Source organism: Schistocerca gregaria, chromosome X, assembly GCF_023897955.1.
Source record: "Schistocerca gregaria isolate iqSchGreg1 chromosome X, iqSchGreg1.2, whole genome shotgun sequence".
NCBI classification, from domain to species: Eukaryota; Metazoa; Arthropoda; class Insecta; order Orthoptera; family Acrididae; genus Schistocerca; species Schistocerca gregaria.
The window spans coordinates 142,968,948-142,987,282 of record NC_064931.1 but is presented as its reverse complement, the minus strand read 5'-3'; the positions used below and the strand labels follow the sequence as shown (position 1 = coordinate 142,987,282).

At 45.0% G+C, this 18,335-nt stretch overlaps 1 protein-coding gene and 1 pseudogene across 8 annotated transcripts in view; one reads left to right on the top strand and one right to left on the bottom strand.

The window, feature by feature from the left end:
* The window catches only part of LOC126299478 (transcription factor CP2), a 793,232-nt gene that overhangs the window by 453,231 nt on the left and 321,666 nt on the right, over positions 1-18,335 (top strand). The gene's annotated exons all lie outside the window — the stretch shown is intronic.
* LOC126299848 (5S ribosomal RNA) lies at positions 6,768-6,885 on the bottom strand (annotated as a pseudogene).

Sequence of the window (18,335 nt, the reverse complement as noted above, 5' to 3'; positions counted from 1 at the left end):
CAACATTGGTAAAATAGTAACAGCCAGAAACATTTCAGAATGCACACTGCGCAAAAGAATGAAAGGTCAGTTTTTTAAACCACGTCATTGTCCCCACATTACGGCGCAGAAATTTGAAATTAGGCTCGAAGGTGGCTACAACCTTCTTCTGTAATTGTGCAAAAGAACGGCGCCACAATGTTATCCTCAGGTTCTGCGACGCTTCAAACAGCAAGGTATGGACACATGCAAAGAAAGACCAGTGCTCAGAAATTCATGTCAGATGGGTTTGATGTATCATTGGCACCAAATTTCACCACACTTCTACCCAACGTCACCGTGCACGCGTCACACGTGATAAGTTCATGCCCCTAGTTACCCACATCTCACCCCCTTCTCTGGACGACTCTACGATGAGGTCAGAACTTCGGCGCCCAGTATTGAAATAGCGTCGTTTTCTTGTGGGTGAACGAGGAAACCACTTCAGACATACCACTGCTCAGAACCTACGCGCAAAGGCCGCAGGAGGTGGCATAAAGTTCGTCAATGAAACCACTGCTCCCCCTGCGGCATCCCATTTGAAAACAATTTGTTGTGCGACGTGCCACAGAAAGACATTCTTGACAACCTTTGCCACTGCTGACATCCAACCCACCTCTAAAGGACATTATGGGGCTGCAACCGCACTGAACGTGATCTTATCCCTTGGAGTGTAGCGCGACTGCAATTTTTGCTCTGATGTAAGCGGTAGAACCAATGCGGGCGGCGGCAATCTGAGGCATCTTGTCACGGTCGGCGCGGCTCCCCCCGTCGGAGGTTCGAGTCCTCCCTCGGGCATGGGTGTGTGTGTTTGTCCTTAGGATAATTTAGGTTAAGTAGTGTGTAAGCTTAAGGACTGATGACCTTAGCAGTTAAGTCCCATACGATTTCACACACATTTAAAAAAATTACGTGTTCTGCAGCAGCAAATGATGTTTACGCTCTTTAAGGTCTCCTGTTTCCCGCCCCTCTGTGGCATGATGATGGGGGAGGGGGGGGGGGGGGGAGAGGGAATCCACATTCACACCGCATGAATAAAATGACTAAGGGTCTCTCTAAGGACCCTAACAGTTCGGCATTTGGCAACCGCCTCGGTGCCACCCATGCACCTTTGTTGAGCACTTTCTACTAACTCCGATTCCGCAAGCAGGCACTAGAGCATAATCATAATGCAAGACACCTGAAGAGTGTTGAGGATTGGCCGCCCACAGGGGCGTAGGAATCGGTCAACGGTCGCCTCTGTACAGGTGCATTTTTTAAAGTTCTCAATAAAGATGCACCGCTGGCACCAAGGGTGTTGCAAACTGAGGGGGTATTGGAGGTACATTCGTCGTTTTATACACCTGAATCTGCATGTCAGTGTCTCACGCCTGCCTCCCCCCCCCCCTTTCCACCAAAATCCAGTGATCATGCTACAGAATTGCGCGAAGCAGATGGGCTGAAAAAGCAAAAACACCATTTTCTGCTACGGAATATGTTAGTCGAACGGTTTTGAAGAGTTCCTATCTCTTGCCCAACGTAAAGTCCCGAGCGACTGGAAAAAAGGCGCAGGAGACGCCTGTATATAAGAAGGGTAGAAGGATGGATCCTCAAAATTACAGACCAATATCCTTAACATCGGTTTGTTGCAGGATTCTCGAACATATTCTCAGTTCTAATGTAATGAATTTTTTTGAGACAGAGAAGTTGCTGTCCACGCATCAGCACGGCTTTAGAAAGCATCGCTCCTGCGAAACGCTTCTCGCCCTTTTTTCACATGATATCTTGCGAACCATGGATGAAGGGTATCGGACGGATGCCGTATTCCTTGACTTCCGGAAAGCGTTTGACTCGGTGCCCCACTGCAGACTCCTAACTAAGGTACGAGCATGTGGGATTGGTTCCCAAGTATGTGAGTGGCTCGAAGATATTTTAAGTAATAGAACTCAGTACGTTGTTCTCGATGGTGAGTGTTAATCGGAGGTCAGGGTATCATCTGGAGTGCACCAGGGAAGCGTGGTAGGTCCGCTGTTGTTTTCTATCTACATAAATGTCGTCGTTGAGTGACTGTAGGAGGATACAAGATGACTTGGACAGGATTTGTGATTGGTGTAAAGAATGGCAGCTAACTCTAAATTTATATAAATGTAAATTAATGCGGATGACTAGGAAAAAGAATCCTGTAATGTTTGAATACTCCATTAGTAGTGTAGCGCTTGACACAGTCATGTTGATTAAATATTTGGGCGTAACATTGCAGAGCGATATGAAATGGGATAAGCATGTAATGGCAGTTGTGGGGAAGGCGGATAGTAGTCTTCGGTTCATTGGTAGAGTTTTGGGAAAATGTGGTTCATCTGTAAAGGAGACCGCTTATAAAACATTAATACGACCTATTCTTGAGTACTGCTCGAACGTTTTGGATCCCTATCAGGTCGGATTGAGGGAGGACATAGAAGCAATTCAGAGGTGGGCTGCTAGATTTGTTACTGGTAGGTCTGATCATCACGCGAGTGTTACGGAAATGCTTCAGGAACTCGGGTGGGAGTCTCTGGAGGAAAGGAGGCGTTCGTTTCGTGAATCGCTTCTGAGGAAATTTAGAGAACCAGCATTTGAGGCTGACTGCAGTACAATTTTATTGCCACTAACTTATCTTTCGCGGAAAGACGACAAAGATAAGGTAAGAGAGATAAGGGCTCATACAGAGGCATATACACTCAGTCGCAAATGTATTCGGACAGTGGGAAGTTTCACAATGAGTACTCGAGAAATACTGACTATGAAACCCAAACATATTTATTAGCAATATATATGCGTAACAACATTAATTACAAAAGAATTATTGTATTATTTCGTTTCCAAAACATAAATAACAGAAAAATTAACAACAAAACTGAAGCATCCTGCACACCCTGCTGCTACAAAAGTATTCGGACACTGTCCAATAAATGTTTGTAAGTTGTACGACGAAAATGTCAATACCTTGTGGGTCCACCTTTCATTTTCAATACCTCCTCCAATCTACTATGCATACTTTCCACAAGTTTTTTCGCGAAATCTGGGCCTATATTTGCCCATTCTTGGCACAGTTTCTCTTTCAAGGTCTCCTTCGTATAGATGTTGTCCGCGCGGAGGGTCCGTATCAATTTATCCCACAAATGTTCGATTGGGTTAAGGTCTGGTGAGTGGGGAGGGGGGGTGCAATACTTTCGGGCAACTGAAGAGCAACCACATTTGTACAATATGCGCGGTATGCTTGGGATCATTATCCTGATAAAAATGAAAGCTGTTCGCAATACCTAGATGTCGTGCACTCTGCTTCAAATGTCCTCGCAGTATATTCAAATATGCTTCCTTGTTCATCGTATCGTCAATGAACACTAAATCACTTACACCATTGCCGGACATGCATCCGCACACCATGATGCTCCCACCTCCAAACTTTACTCTTGGTTTGAGGTTCCTGGGATTAATCTCTTCATTGGTCTTTCGCCACACGTTTGCCTTTCCGTCGCTTTGCCATAATGTAAATTTACGTTCGTCGCAAAATATCACCCGATTCCACCAATCCTGATCGTATTCGGCGTATTCCCTCGCACACTGCATACGTTTCTTCTGGTTCACTGCATTTATGAATGGCTTTCACCGTGCCACTCGACCGTGGTACTGCGATCGTCGTAGTACTCTCCGCACGGTTTCGGGATGAACTTTCATGCCAAGGTCTCCCTCCACCTCACTTGCAATTCGTGTGGCAGATATTTTCGAATTCTGTTGTACCTTTCGCACAATCACACATTCATCTCTCTGTGAAAATGTCCGTGGCCGTCCTGTAATGCAACGGAATTCCAATCGGTCTTCTTTCTCGAATCGTTTAATAAAGTCGTGAACTGTACTTTTCTTCATGTTCACTACTGCGGCAATTTCGCTGCAAGTTTTCCCCTTCGCGTGATGATAAACGACAAGTTGCCATTGCTCGAACGTAGAACAATTCCCTCTGCGTCCTGTCGTTGATCTGCACAGGCTCGCGATACGTGTTTACTAATCATCGCTATCGTCTCGCGGAAATGTCGTACACACTGCAGTCGCTTCACCCTCTGTGCGTCTCGGAATGAACTACTCTCTCACGTTGTCCGCCTTTGTCCGAATACTTTTGTTGCACCTTCCCATGCCGTTTTCAGGAAATACACTCCTGGAAATTGAAATAAGAACACCGTGAATTCATTTTCCCAGGAAGGGGAAACTTTATTCACATTCCTGGGGTCAGATACATCACATGATCACACTGACAGAACCACAGGCACATAGACACAGGCAACAGAGCATGCACAATGTCGGCACTAGTACAGTGTATATCCACCTTTCGCAGCAATGCAGGCTGCTATTCTCCCATGGAGACGATCGTAGTGATGCTGGATGTAGTCCTGTGGAACGGCTTGCCATGCCATTTCCACCTGGCGCCTCAGTTGGACCAGCGTTCGTGCTGGACGTGCAGACCGCGTGAGACGACGCTTCATCCAGTCCCAAACATGCTCAATGGGGGACAGATCCGGAGATCTTGCTGGCCAGGGTAGTTGACTTACACCTTCTACAGCACGTTGGGTGGCACGGGATACATGCGGACGTGCATTGTCCTGTTGGAACAGCAAGTTCCCTTGTCGGTCTAGGAATGGTAGAACGATCGGTTCGATGACGGTTTGGATGTACCGTGCACTATTCAGTGTCCCCTCGACGATCACCAGAGGTGTACGGCCAGTGTAGGAGATCGCTCCCCACACCATGATGCCGGGTGTTGGCCATGTGTGCCTCGGTCGTATGCAGTCCTGATTGTGGCGTTCACCTGCACGGCGCCAAACACGCATACGACCACCATTGGCACCAAGGCAGAAGCGACTCTCATCGCTGAAGACGACACGTCTCCATTCGTCCCTCCATTCACGCCTGTCGCGACACCACTGGAGGCGGGCTGCACGATGTTGGGGCGTGAGCGGAAGACGGCGTAACGGTGTGCGGGACCGTAGCCCAGCTTCATGGAGACGGTTGCGAATGGTCCTCGCCGATACCCCAGGAGCAACAGTGTCCCTAATTTGCTGGGAAGTGGCGGTGCGGTCCCCTACGGCACTGCGTAGGATCCTACGGTCTTGGCGTGCATCCGTGCGTCGCTGCGGTCCGGTCCCAGGTCGACGGGCACGTGCACCTTCCGCCGACCACAACAACTCTTCGTATTTGACACGTGTTTCATGTTGTGACATCTTACGCAGAGTTCCAAATACAGAACAAAGTGCAATTTCTGTATTTGTTCATGCGGCAAACTGCAACATTATGCGCCGTTACGTGCTGTCCGAATACTTTTGCGACTGAGTGTAGGCGGTCATTTTTCCTTCGTTCTGTTTGGGAGTGGAACAGGGAGAGAAGATGCTAGTTGTGTTGCGAGGTACCCCCGCAACGCGGAGGATGTATGTAGATGTAGATGTATTTACCAGAGCGAACACTGTGGCTGCCCTACACTATAAAGAAGTTAGATCGCGTTCAGTGGGTTTCCAATCCCACTTTCTCCTTAGAGGAGGATTGGATCGGCCGGCGAGTGTCGGCAGTGGCAAATGTTGTCAGAACGCCGTTCTCTGGCTCGTTGAACTATCGTTTTGGACTCGGAAATGTGTGTAAATGAACGCCTCAGGAGAACGGTTAGTTTCATTGACGCCCTTTATACCACCTCCTGAGACCTCGTCGTGTCGATTCTAAGCGGCGGAGTATGTGACGTCCATCGACAAAGCTTCAAGAGAAGTAGTGAGATGTGGGTAAGGGGGTGTGACGGCCTTCCCATCGCATGACACATCGAAGGTGGCGTTTGGCAGAAATGTGGTCAGTTTTGGTGCCAATGTGACGTCATTAACCCACCTTACACCTAACGTGGACGTCTGAGCTCTGGCCTGTTTTTTGCGTGTGTCGAAACCTTGTGTCTGAAACGTTACCGAGCCCAATGGCGACGTCATGGGGAGCCACTCCTGTGCATCATCGCAGAGTTTCAAACTTCTGCTTCAAAATAGGTGAAAATGACGGGGTTTAAAAGAATGTGATCCTTCATTTCTAGTGCGAAGTGCATAATGTGACCTCTGATCCTTTGCTGCGTATCAATACTGCGCTAGGCAGTCGGAGGCAACGTCCAAAGTAGAGCTTCCTGTAGGAATGTTTGTACTGCGAGTTCCAGTTACCGTATCCGTGGCCGCTGCTTCGGCTTACCTGTCATTAGTCTCATAAGATGGATATGCGTCAACAAGTCTCTCCGCTACCGGAGTAGCCTAGTCCCATGAACGCTGGCCTTACTGAACGCGGGAAAGTTGCACAGCCGCGTCAAATCCAACAGGCGGTAAACAAGCGCCCAAAGGACAATTGGCTCGATAATTGCCTGTAGTTATGTTTGTCGTGTTTATGTATTGATTGCTAGGTTTGTTTATCGTTAAACGCTCGGGTGTCCTGTTAACAGAGACATATTATCATAAGGAAAGAGTTGGCACAGTGGTTTTTCTTGTCAACAGTATCGGCATGACGATGGGTAGAACTCTGCTTTGAAGCACTCCGTCTTCAGGCCACAAGTGGCCCATCGGGACCATCCGACCGCCGTGTCATCCTCAGATGAGGATGCGGATAGGAGGGGCGTGTGGTCAGCACACCGCTCTCCCGGTCGTTATGATGGTTTTCTTTGATCGGAGCCGCTACTATTAGCTCGAGTAGCTCCTCAGTTGGCATCACGAGGCTGAGTGCACCCCGAAAAATGGCAATAGCACATGGCGGCCCGGATGGTCCCCCATCCAAGTGCCGGCCACGCCCAACAGCACTTAACTTCGGTGATCTGACGGGAACCGGAGTATCCACTGCGGCAAGGCGATTGCCCAGAACTTTGCTTTAGTTCGTCGCAAATTTTCTGCGGTCCCTCTGTATAAACTCCGCTCTAGTGCATCGCGTGAGGCACTACGCACTAGCTATACTATTTGTGTCTCTTTGTACCGACGGGATGAGCGAGGTGAGAAGAAACATACAGGCTTGTAAAGAAAACACGAAGATAAAAAATACTGTAAAAAATGCTTATCTATAATTTCAGATAAAGCAGCAACCTTTCAGAGCAATTTTTTCATCTCTGGTTGTCGTTTTGGGACGTGGACAAAATTCAAAAGAAATACGGTTGCACTTGAATTAAGATGCTTATTTATGAGCTACTGAAGAAGAGAAAAAAACCAGTAGAGCCTCTTAAACTTTAAAGAACGTTGCATTAATTCCCCCAGGTGTCAAACTGTTCGATAGAAAGAATTTCATGATGACACAGTATTAGAGATTACCAATTTTCATCGGAACACATGTGACACAACTGCTTTAAAAACCCTTGTCAGTAAAATGGTTTGCTTTGTTGATTTGACATTGCATTTTTGCGCAGTTTACAACAAAAAAATGGCTCTGAGTACTATGGGACTTAGCTTCGAAGGTCATCAGTCCCCTAGAACTTAGAACTACTTAAACCTAACTAACCTAAGGACATCACACATATCCATGCCCCAGGTAGGACTCGAACCTTCGACCGTAGCGGTCGCGCGGTTCCAGATTGTAGCGCCTAGAACCGCTCGGCCACCCCGGCCGGCAGTTTACAACATTATAACAAATAAAAAATTTTAATAATATTTTTGGCCCGATACAAGAGCAGGGAATGTGGAAGAAGAGACCAACATCAGAAGTATATAAATACACAGACATGATTACGGACACAATAGGGAAAAGAAGAATGCAGTTCTACGGACATATCCACAGGATGAATGAAAACAGAATTTCAAAAGAAATTCTTAAAGTCATCAACTCAGGCAGGGGAAAAACAAAATGGATAAAAGAAGTTGAAGAGGACCTCAGAGAAGCACACATAACGGTAAACGATGCAGAAAATAGAACTGAATTCAGGTACATCACTAAAAAACATAAATTTGACACCACAACACAGAAGAGACCAGGATGCAAATGGACAGCGGAGCGAAAGAAACACAGTACACACATGAAGAAAATTTGGGCTCAGAAAAAAACATAAACAATCATCATAAAGAAATTCAAATTCAAACGCTCTCTTTAAATGGGAATAATCGAAAATAATAATAATTTGACCTCTTGTAAGAAATGATGCCCTCGCCCTCGTAATTCAATGAATTCTGTTCCGGGCTTACGTTATTCCCGGCTCGGTAAGCAGTTGTCATCTGCACAAGAATTTCATTTCAGTATGTAAAACATTTTTCACACGTAAACGGCATTTCATTGCATTTGTGGCGACCGACGGTCATTAGTCCAGTATTTTAATTATTAAACTTTACTTTCTTTACGACGTCAAACACTTCCTCATTCGGGAGGACGACGGCTCAATCCCGCGTCCGCCCATCCTGATTTAGGTTTTCCGTGATTTCACTAAATCACTCCAGGCAAATGCCGGGATGGTTCCTTTTAAAGGGCACGGCCGACTTCCTTCCCTGTCCTTCCCTAATCCGATGACCTCGCTGTCTGGTCTCCTTCCCCAAACGACCCAACCCCAACCCCAACTTCCTCATTTCTGTGACTTACATGTTCACATTGATTTAGTCGCAGCATCTGTGCGTCTGCTATGGATGCTTGAACAACAGTCTTTTTTAATTAAGATCCTCCGGGGAAATCGATAAGTAATTTCTCGTTGTGGATTTACAGGGACACACAACCCTGGCGGAATCATTCTGGACGTTGTCGTAGCTATTAGTCGTGCCAGCTATTTTAACAGTAAGGACCCTTTCTCCTTATTTTATTGGGCATTTAAAATTGTAAAGAGAGTAAAGATGTTATTCCCAAATCTGTGTAGTAACATCTTTGGACAAAGGAAAAGAAACAATACAGAGCACACATGAAATAATAATTTTCGTCTTCTCGATGGTTACGTCAACCAACTGTAGTTTCTGCCAAGTCACATATTTCAACCGTTTCCCAGTGCACGTCGGTTAACAATTAGTTGTTCTTCACGAGTTACAATGAAGGAACTGCTGTATGAAATTTTGATGATTATGAGGAAGACCAAAATAGCCTCGTGTCTTACTTAAGCGATGTGGTCCAGTGGTTAAGTCACTAGGAGGGTGTTCAAATCCCAATCCTCACATCTAGATGTAGTTTTTCCTTAGTATTCTCAAAGTGATTAAGGCACTGCCAATTTCCTTCCCCATCCTTGTCCTTTCAGAGATAACCCTCCGTTGCTGTTGACCTTATGGATAACGGCAACTAAAACACTAACCTCATTTTATAGTATTTTGAGTGACGTCAGAACTAAACCAGGTATTTATCCCCTCCCCCCAATGGCTATGCTGATAAGAAAAATAGAATAAGTTTAGATGAAATGAAACACTGAGTCAGATATCTTATTACTTTACTATTTTTTTTCTTTCTGAGCTCTGCCTTATGTTATCATCTCTTTGTGCTGTAGTCGATAACGAATGCTCGAGTAATTATGCTAATTTGGGAATAGCACAATTACTGGAAGGGAGGTATAAAATTGTTCGTTGAAGGTTAGCATGGTTCAATAACAAAATAATTCCTTTATATTTATTGTGTTTATCTGACTCTTACTTCCAGCTGAACCAGTTTACAAACCTAGAACTCGTCTAGATGTCTGAGAAAAGATTTGTGAATGTTAGTTTCTCCATATGCTCCGCAACTGTTTGTTTAATTAATGATAAGGCCGCTCCGGTTGCTCTGTACAACTTTATTTAGTCCAATACCGGTTGTGGCATTTTTGCTAAGCCATTTTCAAGTGGATCTGAAACAGCCATACACACGATAGATGTATACGTGTATATGCTTGAAGATAAAAAAAACAAGGATTACTTATGTTTATGTGCAGACAGCCTGTAAAACTTACAGTGGCAAAGTAATGCCCAAGAGCTTGAAGTACAGTCTGGTAGAGTTAAAATCTTACTTGTCTAATGATATGAGAATATATGGTCATCTCAAAACTCTATAGTTTATTACACTACACTTATTCTTTGGGTTCACAGAGATTTATGTTTTGACACATTCGGATTTGCATATGGTATAAGTAAAAGGCGGATTCGAATATGTCGAAACATAAATCTCTGTTAACCCAAGAAGAATTATAATGTAATGAATTATACAGTCCTTAGATGATCGCGTCGCTGTATGTTTTATAATTTGTCTGTACATAAACATATAAAAACTTTCTAAAGCCAAGATCGCATAAATATTTCTTCTTTCACAAACCACCGATTGCGACGACTTTTCTGTCATCTTCAGGTCTTCAAAAATTAATGTTATAAAATGTGTTAATTCTGAATTGGACCTCTTGTCCTGAGGTCCAATTCAAAATGAGCACATGGTATAACAGTCCGCAGCTCGTGGTCGTGTGGTAGCCTTCTCGCTTCCCACGCCCGGGTTCCCGGGTTCGATTCCCGGCGGGGTCAGGGATTTTCTCTGACTCGTGATGGCTGGGTGTTGTGTGATGTCCTTAGGTTAGTTAGGTTTACGTCGTTCTCAGTTCTATGGGACTGATGACCATAGACGTTAAGTCCCATAGTGCTCAGAGCCATTTGAACCATTTATAACATAAATTTTTGAAGATCGGAATATGGCAGAAAAGTCTGTCGAAATCGGTTATTTGTAAATGAAGACATATTTATGCAGTCTTGGCTTTAGAGAGTTTTTACCAGGTAAAATAGGTCGCTCCTTCTAATTTCCCAGCACGAGGAAATTCAATTACATAAATATGTATTATGTAACCCTTGTTTTTTCGTCTTCAACCATATACATATATCCATCTATCGTTTGACTGACAGTAAAAAAAGGTGAAACCGACAGTGGAGTAAATAAAGCTCTACAGCGCGATACATAAACGACATTTAGCGCTCGATCCGGTAATAAATTCAATGACTGAGGTCCTGTGGCTCCACAACGCGTTAGAATAAAGTCTATATTTCAATGACTGTGTTCTTATAGCTGTAGAATCTTTCAGGAGTGACGATCATTGTATACAGGATGACTGAGTATGGCTGCAGCGCACGTGGTGTGGATATTTCCTTTCGGCTTGTTTATTAGGATTTGATATCCTGTTGACAACGAGGTCATTAGAGGCGAAGACCCGAGTGATAACAAGACACAGACAAAGAATTAGCGATGACCTTGTCCGTAACTATCGAGCTGTGTGTTTGTAGTCAATTCAGGGACAGTTCTGAAAAGCTGAACGGCATGGCAGAATCAGGGTATAAACTGCAGTCATCGGAATTTAAAACTCGCCCAAAAAATGGAACAATGACTTGGAAAGTAGCTAAGTTTCGAGCATAATGAATCTATTGTGATGCAGTGATGCAGAAGAAGCCGTAATGGAAAATGAAGGAACAAAGAGTCTGCTCGGAAGTTGCTGATGGACGGTCACCGGACAAATTTATCCGAGAACATTGCTTCCATCTAGTGTCCTCGACGAATGAATTTGGTTGGACTTCCACGTTACAGTTTTAGTTTTTTCTTTATCGTTTCCTCTCAATCAAATGTACGAGTCAGTGTCCTTGAGTATAGAAATATTATCGTATTCTTGATATATGTACTGAAATTTCCCCTAAAAACGTAACCAAGTCACATTCGCACATATGCGTACTGCTAGGAACAGTAGATTGATAATGTGGAAGGGGTGGAAGAGGTGAGGCGATGATATGCTTCATAACAGTTGTTATTGTGGCATGCCGTGTGTTGTGACGGAGTTTCTACTTGAAGATCCATTCTTCGTCGTTTTAAGTATGTTAACCTGGATCCGTTAATGATCGAATATTTTAGCCATGAAATTGTTACTATGTAAATGAAATAATAGATGCCTGCTATTAAGAAAGACGTGCAGCAAATCATTAAAAATATGGATTTGTAGAATAAAAATCCACATCAATTAACCAGTAATTTGTTAATTTGTTCCGCGGCAGGTTTCGAAACATAAAGCTTCATCTTCAGGTTCCACCAAATATCCGTGTCGTGCTGTCCAGGCAGGCGTTGTGGTTGTTGGTCCTACGCTCCCATGCGTTTGTTTGAGGTGAGTGTACACCCCCCCTCCCCCCCCCCCCCCCATAGCTGATTGGCCCGACCACCACACACTTATGATCCCATAATTATTTGGCGACACCGAAAGATGAAGCTTCATGCTCCGAAACCAGTCGTGGAATAAATTAAGAAATTCCTGGCAACTGAAGCAGATTTTTATTCTATAAATGATTTCACTTGATATTTTGTAAAAATCCGGAACTTGGATACGTGAAAGTCGACAGTCCGTCGCAAGTGCGTACCCGGACCTGGGTTCCGCCCATTGTTGCAATCATACATACTTCTTAGTTTTCTTGTTCAATCACGTTTCATTGCATCTATGCGACCAACAGTGCTTACTTACTTTATTAGAACTCTGAAGTTATTAATGCTTTTAGAGCATCACAAACCAAAATATAACGTACACACGGGGTACACCTGCATAGCAAAATAACCAGATATTTAAGTGGCCGCGCGGGATTAGCCGAGCGGTCTCAGGCGCTGCAGTCTTGGACTGTGTGGCAGGTCCCGGCGGAGGTTCGAGTCCTCCCTCGGGCATGGGTGTGTGTGTTTGTCCTTAGGATACTTTAGGTTAAGTAATGTGTAAGCTTAGGGACTGATGACCTTAGCGGTTAAGTCCCATAAGATTTCACACACATTTGAAAATATTTTTTTTTTTTTTTTTTTTTTTAACGTGGTGATGATCTGATTTACCTGTCACTGACAAATCATGCTTCAGTGAGAACAACGTGGTACCCAAACACTCTTAATGTAGCACTCTCTCTCATTATAGTTGGTTGTTCAGTCTTGCTAGAGTAGAGAGATTTCGTGTAATTTTGTGTCCATAGTTGACTTTCGTAGGGCGCACTGATTATTTATATTTTCTCCTTTATTATCTTTCACTTTACGTTTTGTTTTCTCCCTTTCCCAGTCAAACTATATTGAGTGTGACGTGTGTTCAATAGCAAACAGATCAAAATCACAAAAGAGACCTATTATTTTTGGTGTAAGTCCGTACTTTGTAGGGTAGAGAGCCGCGAAACAACAAAAATCTACTGCAGTAAGGTATGCACTGAAAAGTGAGCAGCCAATGCTGTGAGATATGACACCGGCCGATGTGGCTGAGCGGTTCTAGGCGCTTCAGTCTGGAACCGGACGAACGGTACGGTCGCAGGTTCGAATCCTGCCTCAGGCATGGATGTGTGTGATGTCCTTAGGTTAGTTAGGTTTATGTAGTTCGAAGTTCTAGGGGACTGATGACCTCAGATGTTAAGTCCCATAGTGCTCAGAGCCATTTGAACCATTTGACGTCGACGACGGCCACTTGGTTGGTAACCTGTTGGCCGTCCTGTGTGATAAGAGTCGTGATGAGCTGCCGCCGGCGGCAACGGGGTCCAGCGACGGTGCGGTACGTGGAAGGTGATTCGTCACCCGCCCGATCACGTCGCTGGGTTCTCACTGTCACACTTTGTAGCTTGCAGTGTTTTCAGTGGCAGTATCTTCACATTTATTCTGCCATTCCTATTGGTTATCGGGGTGTGGGGTTGGATGTCGAGTTCATGCAGTATGGTGTAATAGTGGTCCATGGTGTGACGGTGCCACTCGGCTTGCAAATTTTGGCTCTCACGTAAATCTCAGGGGATGATTTCCACACTTGGTGCATTAGTACACTTCCACGGCCGCGTATTTGTTATAGTTTTTGAATTAGTTATTCACTCAGACATGAGTACAGTTTATGCTAGGGAACAAAAATTGTTGTTGTTGTTGTTTTCAGTCCTGAGACTGGTTTGATGCAGCTCTCCATGCTACTCTATCCTGTGCAAGCTGCTTCATTTAATCATACAGTAAAGCTGCATGTCCTCGGGAAAAATTACGGCTGTAGTTTCCCCTTGCTTTCAGCCGTTCGCAGTACCAGCACAGCAAGGCCGTTTTGGTTAATGTTGCAAGGCCAGATCAGTCAATCATCCAGACTGTTGCCCCTGCAACTACTGAAAAGGCTGCTGCCCCCTTCAGGAATCACATGTTTGTCTGGCCTCTCAACAGATACCCCTCCGTTGTGGTTGCACCTACGGTACGGCCATCTGTATCGCTGAGGCACGCAAGCCTCCCCACCAACGGCAAGGTCCATGGTTCATGGGGGGGGGGGGGGGGGGGGGGGGGGAACAAAAATTAGGCGATTATTTAGCAAAATCAGTTCTGTCGACACAGTCGAATCACTGTTTATTGGCGTTGTCCTTTTCTTTCACAATGGGATTAGCACTGGTGAGACGGTTTACAGCTTTACTTTAATAATAATTTTTACTCCGAGCCCCCAATAGCAGTAATTTAGGCTGCTATAATCTAAAGCAGGGCCGGCCAGAAATTCTGCACGCGTGCGGTGCTCCTGCACATGTGCAACTTCCGGGTCACAGCGTGCACGCCGCAGCCGTCAGCGTTCATGTAGTGCATGTTTCTACGCACAGATGTCACTTTATCCACTTGCCGGGATACTCTGTACCAGCGCATTATAGTGCTCTTTCCACAGCTTGCAAGCCAACCACGGGAAGGTATTTCGCGTATTAAACATTTAAAATACTGTCACAGTCTACTCATTAAGACATTTACTTTTATCTTAACAGTTTAACCCAGTAAGACATGTAATACAGTTAACAGTGGGTTTTTATTAAGGCAGCTTGACTAACGACACGCAAATACGCGTAATGTTTTTGAGCTAGTATTTGAGAAAGAGAGCACGTAGCGACTTCTAACGAACCTTATTCACGATTTCAAATAACATTTAACTAATTCAAGGTTTTCTATAACTAATTCTCGGTGCTCTCAGTTACACCCACATAATTTCTATCTCACTGACCTCTGAACAGAATGATAACCGCAGACTTCTCGATGATCACCTGTTATTTCAATACCATTATTGCTAATCTTTCATCAGTTCCGTCTGAAATCTGCATAATAACCGACAGTTAGATGAAAAGTTATGTTTTATCGACTTCAGGTGAGCGTAGCCCTTCACACATTAAAAAAAAAACCGAAATGTAAGTATACATTGAAACAATCGGTTTAATGACCAATTTTCCTCGTGCTTGTACCACATAAACAGGGAAGGGCAGCCCCCGCCGTTCATTTAGGACACATGTCTAATAACAGATGTCGCTGTCGCTCCCTGCCGCACACGTGCGCACATTTGCAGCACTTCCGCACGTCTGCTCACTGTGCAGCGTTGGGCCGGCCCTGATCTAAAGTTATTCAGTTAATTCGAACAGATCCACAAGTCCCACTGCCCTCTTTGTTCTAACAGTTTTGGCGCGAAATCACAGATCGCCACATGTTCACTTACGACGATGTATCCCTCGTAAATCGTGCACACACAAAATCGTAGCACTTCCAGTTCACCAAATATATGCTTGCACACTTGCACTATTAAACAATACTCTTTGTCGAAAGAAATTGGCGCGAAAAACAGTTCTCAAACGGCGACATGAGCCACCCTCAAGTGGGCTTGCTCGCCACCCACCCTCCAAAACGACTAACCAACGACTGACCAAGATGGCCGCTCGCTTATATAGACTCGGACATTAACCCCCTCGTTATGCAAATACCAGTCTCACCAGTTAAGGTTACAAATTTTGATACATACATCCCTCGACAGAAATAAGTACATCATCGGAACCGCGCTAAAGATGACATCTTACATTTACATTAATTTCTAGGCTTGCGGCCAGTGTAGCTGAGCGGTTCGCCGGCACGGTAGCTCAGCGTGTTCGGTCAGAGGAATGGCTGCCCTCTGTAATAAAAAAACTGAGTTAATCGATCAACAACGACCTTCAACGGATGTCCTACGACGTCCGCCCCGAGCAGAAGCAACGAACAAAAGCGAACAAAATGAGATTAAAAAAAAGCGGTTCTAGGCACTTCAGTCTGGAACCGCGCGACTGCTACGGACGCAGGTTCGAATCCTGCCTCGGGCATGGTGTGTGTGATGTGCTTAGGTTAGTTAGGTTTTAGCAGTTCTAAGTTCTAGGGGACAGATGACCTCAGCAGTTAAGTCCCATAGTGCTCAGAGCCATTTGAACCTTTTTTTTTAATTTCTAGGATTATTCTATCTCCCGTAAATCAAGTTTTAGTTTTTGCAAAACTTCGCCACTTAGCGCGAATTTGTTTGTTGACATTTGTGCTGCAAAGTTTTAACATAGAGCTGCATATAGCACCGTTTTTAGACGTAATCCATAGCGATCTACACATTGCGCTGCTCAAAATCTTCATATCTATAATAATTAATCAATTATGAGCGATAAATGTTAATAATAATTTGCAAACAATGAAAACTATTGCAAGTTAAGTGTATAGTATAACTTAACTAGTTTAAAATACGTGTGATGCCACCCAAAATGTTATATTGTGCCGTTCTTTACGTCATGAATTTTCTATTGAATTTTATAAACAAATTTCCCTCAAACTTTGTTTATTGTTCTTTGTGTGTGTGAAATCTTATGGGACTTAACTGCTAAGGTCATCAGTCCCTAAGCTTACACACTACTTAACCTAAATTACCCTAAGGACAAACAAACACACACACCCAGGCCGAGGGAGCACTCGAACCTCCGCCGGGACCAGCCGCACAGTCCACTACTGTAGCGCCCCAGACCGCTTGGCTAATCCTGCGCGGCTATTGTCCTTTACGGGCTTAATTATATATGGATCTTAACATATGACTACGGCATTCGATCCGCTATGACGAAACGTTTTTAATGAGTGCTCGCTCATCCCTGTAAGTTGTTATTTGCTATTTTTATTAATCTTTCAGAATTAATTATATTAACCGATTTTGAGGTTACTACAACTTCTGCGTCTCGTGACTTGAAATGAAGATAGATCTTTCAGAAGGTGCATATTGCTGACCAAAATCCACTGCCGCATCGCTCTTCACCGTAAGTTACATATTTTTCGCTTAATGCGCGAAAAACCAAACAATGCCCCAAGCTGCAGGCCACGTGGTCGCCCGGCCGCGGAGGCCGACCGTTGCAAAATCTCGCCCGGGCGAGCCTCGCGCTTCCGCGAATCGCGCACCATGTAGTGCACTCGGTCTCCACAAAGCAATCCTTGCATACTAGAAACATCCATCTAGTAACGGGGGTTTGTACCGTCACAATGTCGAGTTCATGCAGTATGGTGTAATAGTGGTCCATGGTGTGACGGTGCTACTCGGCTACTTCCTTCCTATACTGGACTGGCATGCATTGGCTCGTCGCTTTGGAGCAGTCCAACCACCACGACAGTGTGAAAGGATACATGGGAAAACGGCGTTCACAGGTTGTCCGTGCTGTGGCTATGCCCTGACAGCAGTCCTCGTCTTGTAGATCAGACATGTTTATATTTCACAGTACACGGCAACACCAGACCATCTGATCCAGGATGATCACCATGCGGATCATAGCCCTGTGATCCGAGCAGGTGAATAGCCATAACTCGGCACCCTACACATCCAGATACAGTTCTGATGAGATGTACAGCTGGTTGGGACTTCTGGTTGAGTGACTGGTGAGAAATGTGTGTGTGGGGCAGTCACCATGCACCTTTTCCCACGTATCAGAGAGACGTAGGTCAGCCACCACCAAACCAAGTTCTTGACAAGGAGTGTAGTATGGCACCTGGTCTTCGAGACCAGTTGTGCCTGACAGGGCATATTAGTTTATGATGCACATTCCCAAATTTGTGAGAGCCACCAGGGGATGGTGGAGGCGAGTAGAGTCATGTCAGATACGGAAAGGCTGTCACGAACATAGATGGCCGACTGGATCACATGTGAATTTATTGGCAGCGTATCTGTAAACTTTGCGGAGCGTGTCTAGCCTCACTTCCTGCAACAAAGTGATGTTGACATCTGACACTTGGAGCATTTCACATACCATTCATATTAGTCATCACAACCCTAAATGTTTGCCGGCAGATCACAAGAGGAGGGTGTCAATCAAGTCGTTGAACGAGTGTGGGACCCATCATATCACATCGCCACACTGTTCTTCTGTGATGCGGCCCAATGTAACACATCTAAGGGGCTAGCGCTGACTCTGCCTCTCTAGTGCCGGGTCTTGTGTGTTGTCCTCGTCAATCCAGGCTGTAGTTGTGGGCGCATACTTGTCCTCCACGTGTTCCTTCGGCCCTGGGAGGTATGTTTGTGGTACTAGAAAGGAGGTGGGTGTTTCATCTTGAATAACAAGGGCCGTGTGGTTTGCCAAAGTAATGGCCTGGGACATCCCAGTCGACTGTGCTGGCACACCTCTGTCGCA